The 13843-nt window shown below is 43.6% G+C and overlaps 1 protein-coding gene across 1 annotated transcript in view; it reads left to right on the top strand.

Moving 5' to 3' along the window:
* The window catches only part of astn1 (astrotactin 1), a 2581734-nt gene that overhangs the window by 1472751 nt on the left and 1095140 nt on the right, over positions 1-13843 (top strand). The gene's annotated exons all lie outside the window — the stretch shown is intronic.

Here is a 13843-nt window from a genome sequence, read left to right as displayed (position 1 = left end):
TATAAAATTTTCATGAATTCTCTGGTGTTCAACAGGAAGAACGTTGAACTTACGTCTTGTAGAAACAGTGCTCTTCAAGAATGTTGTCCGCCTCTATTGTCATTCAATTTTCCAGTCCTGTGTTGAAAGTGCAGCTCATTCAAAGGAGTAATTGCTCTTTGGACTCCTACCCAAATGATCACTCTTCATGCACAGGCCTGACAGGGGAAGTTGGCTGCCTATTACTGAGCAGTGGAAGTGGGCCCTCATAAGCAGGTTCCTGAAGTTACAAGTTAATGATGAGGTGAGGTGAGAGTAATTGCACTTGGCATCAAGGAAGCATTTGACGATTGCGGCATCAAAAACCTTACCAAAAATCAAAGTCAGTCCAGTCATAATTAGCAGAAAGGAAGATAGTTTTGCGTGGTGGAGACCATTACTTTCAACCCAGAACATAGTTGCAGAGGTTCCTCAGGGCATTTTAACCTTAATCATATTAAAATCTATTAACTTTGAGGCTCACTTAAGGACACACCATATCAGAAATGAGAAAAATCCATCTAACTCAACCAATTAGCTCTGATTGAGTCAGCCTTTAAGATGTGTCTTTGATAAATCATTATTTGTTGCAATGGAAGTCTGTCTCCTATTTCTCTAGGTGATTGATATATTTACTACCTACATCAGGAAGAACATGTTATCTATTCTGTATTCACTTCACTTGTTGATCTACAAATTATAATTGTATATTACATACTGGGATTGATAACTGCATTTAAATTGATGGATGTTTTTTCTTTGGCACTGGCAAAATATTGCTTCAGAATTAGTGTTTTGATTATGAAATTGTTGTCTTGCATTTACATTATTTTGAACAGGATTTTGCACATTGTAAAGGTATGAAGCAATAAGTCTGGAATTCAGGTTTCCCAATGGTTATATGCATTGTATTAGTTAACTGTTGCAGCCTTGCATCACTTTGTGTCCCAATGATTAGGCTACTAGTGAAGACTGATAACAACTGTACTTTTTCACCTTTGAGGACTATTTCTTTGTATTGCTGTGCCTGCAATTGAACATGATTCAGTGATACTCGTTTCTCTTTTGGCAGCAACTTGTGCTTTGTAAGGTGAGAAATGTTGCTCATTGTTGTTCGTGGCAGCCGGAATCCAGGTTCCAATTGCTGAACACTGCTGTGTGTAAATACCAGATATCTTTGCTTCCTGTTTGACGACCAAGACACTTGGTCAACAAAGTTGTGAAGTGGAAGCAACTTGGAGAATCTAAGCATCAATCATTGCAGGTTTCAGGTTTCTGGAAAATTAAGGTGAAGAGATACATATCAGCTCTGTTGAAGGGTCCTTCAGACTCGAGACATTACCTCTATTCTCTCTCCACAGATGCTATCAGACCTGCTGAGATTTTCCAGCATTTTTTGTTTTAGTTTCAGCTTCCAGCATCCGCAGTAATTTGCTTTTATTTTATTTAGATGCATATCTTTCTTGCACCTAATTTTGATTCAACTCATTGGGTTGCTACCTTTTACTGTCACTCTGTACGATTTACTGTGTTTCATTATCTTTCACTAATTTATGGTCATTGTCTGTGATTGCAGTAATCCAGAGTACATCTTTAGTCTCCTACCTCTGCTAATGGATTCTTTTAATATTTGGAACTCATTGCCAGAGGAGCAGATTAGCTTCCCTGTTTTGGTTTCCTGATCATTTTCATTTATAACAATGAGCAGAATCTTACCAGTCAGACTCAGACTGAAAACCGGTGTATAGCTCTCCCGCTGTAGTGACCAGTTTTCGCTCTAGATTTTGAGCGTCTCAGTGAAAAAATGAATGTGCAGAGTTTATTCTTTCATTCTGGCAGGTGGGGCCTGATAGAGCTGGCAAAGCCAGCTCTTTTTAAAGGGCATCTGGATCGGCTTTACAAAAACATTCCCCAAACCCCACAGAGGAAACAGGGACTCCTCCCCCGCCCTCCCATCTTTACTGCAATTGCTATGTTCCCGACTCACCGCCGGCCTCGATTCCAGATTGGAACCTGGAAGGGGCTTTAGTGGGAGAATGGTCACAATCTTCTTGGAGGCAGCCAATTAAAAAGCTGCCTCTCGAAGCCCAGCCAGTTAGGACAGAGGACGGACCAGAGCAGCAGCAAGCCTAGTCCGAGGTCCACTGTCAGGCTGGCAACCCCACTGGAAGAGCGGGGTAATGCTGAGGCAAGCTTCTGCAGATAAAGTGGCCTTCAGAGTGGAGGGAAAACCGCTCTGCTGGAATGGTGCCCCACCATTAGGGCCTGGAGCCTCAGGCAATGACAGGTACTTGGTCTGCTCCAAGTGGACACTTCCAAAGGGCTGGTAGTTACGCCACATGGCAATGAGGACCAAACCAAGGGTTAGAAATTACTGCTGCCATTTCAGAATGGACACTAAGTTAATTGCCACTATTGGCTGCCCACTTCCATCCATTGGGCAGTCTATTCTGGTCCCAGCCCACCCCGGATAGGTCCCTCAGAGGCAGGAATGCATTGGACAGCTATCCCTATTTGGCTGACCCTGTCACAACCCACTTTTACTACTTAAGGGAGAAAAGAAATATAGCACTTCTATGTTCCACTCAATGCTTTTCCCTGGATGTTTGTCTGTTGCATCACACAGGCTCCTATTCAAGAGCAGAAAAGGCAAATTATGTCTCTTACCCCAGGAGTTAGACCCAGCTGAGCTCTCCAAATAGCTTTCTAATATTAGCAAAGATTGTATTATTTATTTAGACAAGACGTTATGGCTTTTAGCTTAGAAGCCTTTTTATGGCTTAATTGGCTTTATGGCTTTCATGCAGGCTTTGGACTTAAAGTGGAATTATAGCTTGATTCCCAACCACTTAGTATTCAGGTCAATTAATGACTCCATTTTGAATAATCATCTTTAGATTGAAGTCCATTTTCAGAGCACGTTTCAAGAAGCAACAAACCTGCGTGAGAACGGGCAGGGTCACTAGACCTACAAAATGTGAAACAGGATAATCGCAAACAAATACTTTAAAATTGCAAGTGGCAGAAATGTTTTCAGGCTTATGTGACCATTAATTAGTGACAATCAAGGAACAAGGTTGGGGGCGTGACAGAAGTGCAAGTGACCTGAGATCAGTAAGTGGAAAGCTGCAGCCCCTGAGCTGGACTGTGTGAGTTCCTAGCAGGTAAACTAATTTACAATGATGGATGCAACACTGTGTGCATCTCTATTGCCCTATAAGCAGTTACAAAATCTGTTGCTCACACACCACCTTGGACCCGGGAGGTTGTGTTAGGGTGAAGTAAGAGTTGTCACAAATGTTGCCTCATTTAAGACGTGTCAGAAGATCCTGGAAATTACAGATTTGTAGTCCAACTGGATTGCTCTCGCTCTGTAATGAGGTCTGTTTAAAACATAGAAACATAAAAAATAGGAGCAGAAGTAGGCCATTCGGCCCTTCAAACCTTTTATTCCTTTCGTTATGTTCACAACTATCCATCCAACACAGTAACCTGATCCTGCTTTCCTCCACCCCCTTCCTTTGATCCCTTTAGCCCTAAGAGCTATATCTAACTCCTTCATGAAGACATACGATGTTTTGGCCTCAACTGGCAGTGAATTCCACAAGGCTTACCACTCTGTGGGTGAAGAAATTTCTCCTCATCTCAGTCCTCATTGGTTTACTCCATATCCTTCGACTGTGACCTCCTGGTTCGGAACTTCCATCCTGTTGGGAGCATCCTTCCTGCCTCTACCCTGTCTAGTACTGTTAGAATTTTATAGGTTTCTATGAGATCCCCTCCTCATTTTTTTCAACCCCAGCAAATGTAATCTGATACAATTCAATCGCTCCTCATACGTCAGTCCCGCCATCCTGGGTTCTGTCTGGTAAACCTTTGCTGCACTCCCTCCATAGCAAGAACATGCTTTTCAGATAAGGCAATCATAGTATCACACAATGGCCACGATTCTCCCATCGCGACGTGCAACTTTTCTGTCAGGTCGCGGTGGGAGAAGAGCGTCGCTGGCCTTGAACAGGGATTTGCGCATGTGTTGGGAACGCATGCGCATTTCCCAGAGCCGGCAAACAGTCGCCGGTCAGACCATGCTGGAAACTGTCGGAAAGAGACGTAAGTAGTTTAAGTCTTTTTAAAATATGTTTTAAATATATTTATTAGTTCATTATCGGGACCTTTCAGGTCCAGATTGAATCTCCCACCCCGCCAGGAGTACTTCATTTTGGCAGACTTCAGATGAGCTCCCCACGTTCGGGGAACAAGCAGGAGACCCCGCCAGAATGAAGGGGGGGCAATCATGCACCCCTCCCGGGCATGGGCACCCTGGCATTGCCAAAGGGGCAAAGTGCCTGTGCCCAGCAGACTCCTTGGCACTGCCCATCGGTGAGAGCAATCCAGTTGGACTACGAATCTGTAATTTCCAGGATCTTCTGACACGTCTTAAATGAGGCAACATTTGTGACAACTCTTACTTCACCCTAACACAACCTCCCGGGTCCAAGGTGGTGTATGAGCAACAGATTTTGTAGCTGCTTATAGGGCAATAGAGATGCACACTGTGGTGCATCCATCATTGTAAATTAGTTTACCTGCTAGGAACTCACACAGTCCAGCTCAGGGGCTGCAGCTTTCCACTTACTGATCTCAGGTCACTTGCACTTCTGTCACGCCCCCAACCTTGTTCCTTGATTGTCACTAATTAATGGTCAGCGGAGGGGGCATCAGCAGGAGTGAGAGGGGTGGGGGAATCGCCACTGCTGGGGAGTGGGGGGGCAGTGGGCTGTGCATCAGGGTGCTTCGGGACCGGGTTGGGGGGGGGGGGGTCAGGGCTGGCCTAGGAATTGTTGTGGGGGCCGCGATCTGGCCATGGGGGGGCTGGAGGGGCAGCACTGCGGGGCTCCCGGGTTGGCCAGCGATCGAGCTGGCCAGCAAACGGGGAGACTGGCAGATCGGGGCCACTGCGCATGCACAGAGTTCCAGAACTGTCAACTCCGGTGCAAATAGGCCCCGCCCCCTGAGTTTTTAATGAGATTCACGACTGGGACCTCTGCAGCACACAGAGTGCGGAGATTCAGGTGAGAAGCTGAACTGATAAAACAGTTGGGATTTAGAATAGTTTTCCCACCAATTCAGCACTTCTTTGGAGAATCGCCCCCACTCACCACCTGCAAGCTTACTTTCAGCGACTGGTGTACGAGGGCACCAGATCTCTTTGCAGATCCTCCTCTCTCAATCTAAAACCATTTAGATAATTATCTGCCTTCATGTTTTTGCTACCAACGTGAATAACTTCACATTGAGTCACATTATACTGCATCTGCCAACCATCTGCCCACTCACTCAATTTGTCCAATCACATTGAAGCGTCTTTGCATCCTCCTCACAGCTCACCCTCCCACCCAATTTTGTGTCACCTGTAAATTTGTATCCCACCAGAGCGATAAAGCAGATGGTGAACAGAATCTTCATGATTTTTTTTGAGCCCTTAATCTATAATATGTTAAAAATATTAAATCTGCCTCTTCTCCTCTCTACTGAAACGTTACTAACCATTTTGCAACACATTTGCGAACATTCCTGGTTGGAAATGTTAACTTTCACGAAACTGCCAATGCAAACTTCAAACGCTGCAACGGCACTCCCTCTCCACTGGTGAAATTATCGGGCCTCAGCATTGTTTCTCTCAACCCATGAGTTAAATTTGTAAAAACAAAATCTGCAATGTTGCTGATTCCAAAATTTCCTATCATTCTCAGTTAAATGGTTTGCATTGTGTTACTTGATGTACATCCAAAGCCATCAGGGGAGGGTTAATTTTATGCTGCAGTTACTATTGCATGACGCATCAATATAACAAACTGAAGCTGCCATTACAGTTTAGCTGTAGTATTGATTTGTTTGGGAGAATTATGTTGATAATTTATTCTGTGTGTGATTCTGCTGATTCCCTGTCTTACCATTGACTTATCAAGAAGGGAAACTGTTTGAGAATATGGCTGGGTTTTCCTGACTCGCCACAGGGTATGCTGTGATCAGCCAAAGGTCCGTTGACATTCAGCGGGACTGAATGATCCTAGCGGCTGGCAGTGTTGGAAAATCCCTTCCTATGGTTTGGTGGAAAATTGAATAATTGTTGATGTTTTGTCTGGATGTATTCAGAGTGTTTATAATGTTTTAGAATATAACAGAAGTTTGCCCTCTCTTTCCATCCCTATACAACACTCTCTCTGTTGCGCCCTCTCACTCTCTCTCTATTTTATTGGTACTGTGGCAATGAATTTTGCTTTGAACTTTGCCTGGCTCCTCATTTTGCTGAAGTCAAACACATTGGTCCAAATTTCTGCAGAGCTGGAAGAGCTTCACGTCTTTGCTAAAATGGCACTGGAGCCCAAATTTGGAAGTCCCGCATACCTCTCCTAACACACCATCTTCATGGTGGTGGGGGGGTAGGAAGAGGGGTGGGACACATTTCACACATCCACGGTAGAGGGAGGCAGAGGCACATTTAACAGTGCAGCTGCCTTCAAAGATAAGGCAGGTTTCTCATTGAGGTTTCTCAAATATGACTCATAGGTTTAGACTTATATTAGTAAATCCAATCAGAATTATTTGGAGAAGTCGGTACCCCTTTGGGAGAGGTCAGAAATCCTTTTGGGAGAGTTGAGATATCCTTTTGTGATTGTTAAGAGTAGACAAATTGGATAAGTTCTGTAAAACTGTCAAGCTGTCAAGTCATTTAAATTTCCTGCTCTTCAAATTATAAAAAGAGCCTACAGTTAGATAAAAGCTGGTGCCTGCAATTTCAATAGATATTTGTTGATATAAGCCTGAGTCTTGCTTTTTCTTGACCGCTTCCACAACCTATCATGATCACAGTGGAGGGCTTGGAAGTTTAAAGTTTGATTGACAGCTGTAAGTGGCCACAAAGAGATTAGTCGACTTTGATGTGGGGCTATGGCTACAAATATTTATTTTATAAAGGAAAACATACTTGAAGGGTTTTAAATGTATTGAATGGGCTTCTGTAAATGAAAATACTTTTAACATAGTAAAGTCAGTTATAGATAATTAGAACTATATTTTATTTCATCTCCACATGGCTCCTGAGGTCTGTCCATGGTGGATAATTGGTGAGTTTCCTGGAGGATGTAGGGCAAAGAGTGGTTGGTGTGGGCATGGATTGGCATGAGTTGGCACTAAGTTGATATAGAGGCTATGAAATATCATGGGGGTGACTCAAAGAGCATAGGTTGGCATGGACAGTATGTGAGTTCATGGGGGTGTGGGTGGGTGGAAGTATGAGGGGTAGGATGAGGCTTAGGAAGTGTGTGGGGGGGAGGTGGTGTTGAGGGGGTGTGAGTGTTAAGGGCAACATGGCTGTTTTTTGCCTTATTACTATTATGACAACTGGTGCAAAATCCCAGAGTACCGAGGTGGTCCTTTAAAACAACTCACCTTGACACTCAGCAGTCGGCAGCCTCTGTGGCTGACTCTGACTTATTTCCAATGGGCCAAACTGGATTCAGCACTCACCTCCCCGCACTGGAACAAAAATACGACCATTAGGGGCATTTCCTCTCAAATTCAGGTTTGTGGAGTCGGGAACCTTACCATAACTGCGTACCTGACTTGGGAGTGGAAATTTGTGCCATTGTCATCTCTAACATTGATACCCAGAGCATTGGAATGTTGCAACTCTTTATCCCCAGCAGCCTTCAACTACCGACAGGCCTGCTAAACCCAAGATTTGTCTCACCACTTCTTTATTTACCTTGCCTGCTGTCCTGCTTTCAAAACCAGCTTAGCTCAATTAACAATTCCACTGCTTGATCAGAACAGTGTCTCCAGCTGAGTTCAAAATTTAAGTTGAGCCTCCAATGAAGTGCTGAAGGACTGCAGTGCTATTGAAGGTTCTGTTCCAATCATTCAGGTGGATGGTAGGATTCTATTGCATTGTGATTAACCCAAAGAAGTGAGTCCTGCTGGTTCCTGTCAATATGCTTCCTTCATCAAACAACAGAGCAATGGTTCACCTGTTAGTATATTTCTTGGCTATTTGTTTGATCTTGGGTATGTGATAGCAGCTTGCAACTCTTGATGGATTTCATATAATTAATTGTGCATATGAACAAAAAACAGAGGATCAGGAGTAAGCTACATGCACCAACCCCCTCACTCTACCCATTTATTTTACGCTGTTTCTGTCTGTTAACCAATCTGTAATCCACCCAACCCCATGAGCCCTTTTCCTGTGTAACAGCCTTTCATGGAGCACCTCACTGAATGTCATTCAAAAATACAAATATATTGTACTCAGTATTTCCCCCCTGTCTACCCGCTAGTTAGTTAAAAACTCTAATAGATTGGTCAGATACAATTACCCTTTCATAAGACCAGGTTGACCTTGCTTAAACATCTTGTGATTTTCCATAATAAAAGCAGAAAATGCTGGAAAAACTCCGCAGGTCTGGTAGCATCTGTGGAGAGAGAAACTGAGTTGATGGGTGGAATTTTACAGCCTTTCTCATCCCAAAACCATAAAATCCCACCCGAGGTCAATGGACCTTTCCGTGGTCCATGGAAACCCACTCGGTTTCCCATGGCAGGCGGGATGGTAAAATTCCGGCCAATGTTTCAAATCCATAAGACTCTTCTTCGGAGCTTGCTTTCCTTAACACCTGAAAAGAAAAGGAAACATTTCTTGTTCAAGTGTTGGATGAGATGAAGCATGAAATGGAACTGGGGACAAGGATAGTTTTGAGAGAGGGTGTGTCAGTGCTGCTGCCGAGAGAGGTCAAGTGTGTACATATGGCAGTGCATAGCACAGAGTGCTCTGTTCCCCTTCTAATTGAGGCCAATTAAACTTGTTAAGAAGTTTGTTTTAAGCTTGTTTCAGGGAGAGGTTGGACTGTTTAAAGGAGTTTCAGAAGCTGGCAGTTACTGAACATCTGAAGGAAGGCAAGTGCAAATTGGTCAGCCAGTCATCACCCTGACCTCATAAGAGGATGACTGATGCAAAGGGAGATTGGGTCATTGGTAAAGGGTTCCTTTGGCACTGTACAAGTGTGAGGGAGAGTCGGTGTTCAGCACCTTTGAACCAGGTCACCACCACCTCTCAAGGGCAACTAAGAATGTGCAATAAATGCCGGTCTAGCCAGCAACTCCCGAACTCCATAAATGAAAAAGAATTAGCCAGGTCACTTTTGCCAATTGGCTTTGCTTAGTCCAATTTAAAGTCCTTTGGGGATTAATGCAATGGCACTTGGAGATATTCCTCAACAAAAGGTTAATGCATTATATAAAGGCAAGCCTTTGTTCATTTTCAATCTTGAGAGTTTTTCTATGCTCTTCACCTAGGTTCCTAAATTATTTAAAAAATTATAAATAACAATGAATGAGAGGAAAGTTAAGGTTAAAATCCAAGAGGAAGAATAGACCATTACTATTTCTATTCCTTTCACCAGTACAATCAAACCTCCATCTCGGGCAGACAGACACATGCATTTTGTATTGCGTCTAATTTGTATTGTATATCCTTATGTCTTTATATAATTGGTTTCTTATTTTATTCATTACTTTTGTTAACAGTGAGACTTGGAGGCCCTGAAGTTTCCCAATGAGTATGTAACTCTGGCTAAATACAATTTCCAAATGTTCGGTGTTGTTACGACGCGGAGGTATTTCCCCTTTAAGACGTAACGCCGAAATCCCCCAAAGAGGAATGCCTCACCTCGCAATCTGTTAAAAGTGTGTGGGAAGGTGTGAACTGTTCTTCCGTAACGTTTAGTGGTTTACTAACAGAAACACCTGACACTCACTTTAAAATGAACACTTAACAATTTATTTATTTAACTAACAGGGAACTTTAACTAAACAAGTAACATAGTGAATAAAATAAGATTCTACTGGAATGCTTTTCAAGCAAATAAAATACTCATTCATTAGCCAAAAATATAGTAATAGAATTCTGTCACTCTCAAAAAATATAACCAGGTTTAGCAGCTTTTAGAAACTTTTGGAGTTCTTCTGTGGATTCCCTCTGTCTGTGAGTTCTTTTTGATTTGGTACCTCTCACTGGTTAGATGATGTGTTCTCTTAAGAGATATATACAGCTGGCAGGGTGGAGCTGCTCTCCCTCTCGACTTGAGAGGTGGTAGTTACTAATCAAATATTTTTCCCTCTTTACATTCTCTTTTATACCTGCGATGACCTATTAATTTTCCCACAATAATATTGGTCTGCTGTTAACAACATCAAATTCGAATCTGATAGGTTATTGGTCGCTGAGTGCTTGCTTTAAACTGTTTGAGCAAAATTCACCATTTAAATGCCTGAAGCCTGTGACCAAGGCAACCCTGCTGCCTTGCTTTGGATACAAATGTTTCGGTCTGGTACTTTAGATGTACTTTGCATTTTAAACCTCGAGGTACTGAAACAAAACCAGCTTTTAAAGGGGCCACACAATCTTTTGTCCTTCTAGCATTTTCTTTGCATTCTGTGCATCTTTATAAACTCAACTTCACAACTGTGTGAAATCAAGTTCTTCTGAATCCTTTAGTTTGTTTGGTATATAAAATGATAAAAGACTGGCAATACATTATCAACAGCAATTCACTTGATGGATTTTGATGATGTGCTAAACTGAAACAACAAAGCTTCACAGGTTTATAATGTCATCGGAACCCTGAGATTAAAATGCTGCCTTCAGTTCATTGCCAGATAATTATTATTCATCATATACAAGATGAAGTGCTCTAGTTGTCATGCAATTCTTACTCTGTGACCCCTTCCCGGGTATCTCTTCCAGATCTAATCTGAATACCTCCATTAGAATCCAGCATGCCACTCATATCTGTTGTTGCCATATAAACCACCTGAAATATTCTCAGGAACACATGAATTAGGAACAGGAATAGGCATTCGTCTCCTTGAGCCTGATCCGCCATTTACTGATTGAGGTATTAGCGAATATCACGGCTGATAAATTTCTAGCAAGCTTACTTTCATTCTCTAATTTCTCCTTTCTTTTTTTAATCATTTTTTTCCTGTCTGAACTTCTGACTTACCGCTATTCTTCCCAGTATTGTTTCATTTTTTTTTTCAATTTCATACTGGCTCTAACTTCCTTTGTTAGCCACAGATGATGTATCCTTCTCACGGTGTTTTTCCTTCTCAATGGAATATATGAAGGCATAGGACCCTTAAAAGGTGAAGGGGGAAAAGATTGTGCAGAACCGTTAGAAATGGCGGAGGTGCTTAATGAATACTTTACCTCGGTATTCACGGTGGAAAGGGATCTGGGTGGTTGTACTGCTGGTTTGCGGTGGACAGAAAGGATCGAGCATGTGGACATAAAGAAAGAGGATGTGTTGGAACTATTGAATGGCATCAAGGTTGGTAAGTCGCCGGGACCGGATGGGATGTACCCCAGGTTACTGTGGGAGGCGAGGGAGGAGATTGCGGAGCCTTTGGCGATGATCTTTGCATCGTCGATGGAGACGGGAGAGGTTCCGGAGGATTGGAGGATTGCAGATGTGGTCCCTATATTCAAGAAAGGGAACAGGGACAGCCCGGGAAATTACCGACCGGTGAGTCTAACCTCAGTGGTTGGTAAGTTGATGGAGAGGATCCTGAGAGACAGGATTTATGATCATCTAGAGAAGTTTAGTATGATCAAAAGTAGTCAGCACGGCTTTGTCAAGGGCAGGTCGTGCCTTACGAGCCTGGTTGAGTTCTTTGAAAATGTGACCAAACACATTGACGAAGGAAGAGCGGTGGATGTGGTCTATATGGACTTCAGCAAGGCGTTCGATAAGGTCCCCCATGCAAGACTTCTTGAGAAAGTGAGAGGGCATGGGATCCAAGGGGCTGTTGCCTTGTGGATCCAGAACTGGCTTGCCTGCAGAAGGCAGAGAGTGGCTGTGGAGGGGTCTTTCTCTGCATGGAGGTCAGTGACCAGTGGAGTGCCCCAGGGATCTGTTCTGGGACCCTTGCTGTTTGTCATTTTCATAAATGACCTGGATGAGGAAGTGGAGGGATGGGTTGGTAAGTTTGCTGACGACACCAAGGTAGGTGGTGTTGTGGATAGTTTGGAGGGATGTCAGAAGTTGCAGCGAGACATAGATAGAATGCAGGACTGGGCGGAGAAGTGGCAGATGGACTTCAACCCGGATAAGTGTGTAGTGATCCATTTTGGCAGATCCAATGGGATGAAGCAGCAGTATAATATGAAGGGTACCATTCTTAGCAGTGTAGAGGATCAGAAGGACCTTGGGGTCCGGGTCCATAGGACTCTTAAATCGGCCTCGCAGGTGGAGGATGCGGTCAAGAAGGCGTACGGCGTACTAGCCTTCATTAATCGAGGGATTGAGTTTAGGAGTCGGGAGATAATGCTGCAGCTTTATAGGACTTTATAGGACGCAGTACTTGGAGTACTGCGCGCAGTTCTGGTCACCTCATTACAGGAAAGATGTTGAAGCCATTGAAAGGGTGCAGAGGAGATTTACAAGGATGTTGCCTGGATTGGGGGGGCATGCCTTATGAGGATAGGTTGAGGGAGCTTGGTCTCTTCTCCCTGGAGAGACGAAGGATGAGAGGTGACCTGATAGAGGTTTACAAGATGTTGAGAGGTCTGGATCGGGTAGACTCTCAGAGGCTATTTCCAAGGGCTGAAATGGTTGCTACGAGAGGACACAGGTTTAAGGTGCTGGGGGGTAGGTACAGAGGAGATGTCAGGGGTAAGTTTTTCACTCAGAGGGTGGTGGGTGAGTGGAATCGGCTGACGTCGGTGGTGGTGGAGGCAAACTCGTTGGGGTCTTTTAAGAGACTTCTGGATGAGTACATGGGATTTAATGGGATTGAGGGCTATAGATAGGCCTAGAGGTAGGGATATGATCAGCGCAACTTGTGGGCCGAAGGGCCTGTTTGTGCTGTGGCGTTCTATATCTTTGCTGAAATTAATGAAATATCTCCTTAAAAGTCTGCCACTGTTCTTCTATTCTCCTCCCTTTAACCTATTTTCTATGACTTCCAAGCCAATAACTCACCTTTAGATGCACAATTATTATGTGTATTACCCATAGAATGTTGAATAACTGGATATCTGTGGTAAAAGTAAAGTATTGCTTGGTATGTGTCCCATAATACCTCATCACTTCCACTATGCTGTATCAGAAAGGGGTGACTTTCATTTGTTACTGTAATGCTCAGACTGTTGTTGACTTGCACACTACAGTCATTTTTCACTCAGGTTACTTAGGGAAATTTTCTGCTACACTTGTGTATTCAAATTAAATATGCTTATTTATCTACGTCTTTTACTCTCACTCATTGGGCGGGACTTTATGGCCATGCTACTCCCGAAACTGCAAAATCCCACTGGAGCTCAATGGACCTTTCCATGGTCCGCCCCTCGCCAGCTCCAATTCCCCTAGCGGGTGGGATGATAAAATTTTGGCCATTATTTCTGTCTATTAAGGTGGCACAGTGGTTAGCACTGCTGCATCACAGCGCCAGGGATCTAGGTTCAATTCCAGCATGAGTCACTGTCTGTGTGGAGTTTGCAAGTTCCCCCCATGTCTGCGTAGGTTTCCTCCGGGTGCTCCGGTTTCCTCCCACACACTGAAAGATGTGTCTTTTAGGTGCATTGACCATGCTAAATTTTCCCTCAATGTACCTCAGCAGGCACCGGAGTGTGACGACTAGGGGATTTTCACAGTAACTTCATTGCAGTGTTAATGTAAACCTACTTGCGACACTAATGAATAAACTTATCTTGCATACGATTTACCTTTGCTGCCGACATTCATCTTACACTGTGGACGGAATT

The sequence above is a fragment of the Mustelus asterias genome, chromosome 8 (genome assembly GCF_964213995.1).
Source record: "Mustelus asterias chromosome 8, sMusAst1.hap1.1, whole genome shotgun sequence".
NCBI classification, from domain to species: Eukaryota; Metazoa; Chordata; class Chondrichthyes; order Carcharhiniformes; family Triakidae; genus Mustelus; species Mustelus asterias.
The sequence above is the reverse complement of the archived record's forward strand: the minus strand, read 5'-3'. Positions and strand labels throughout refer to the sequence as shown.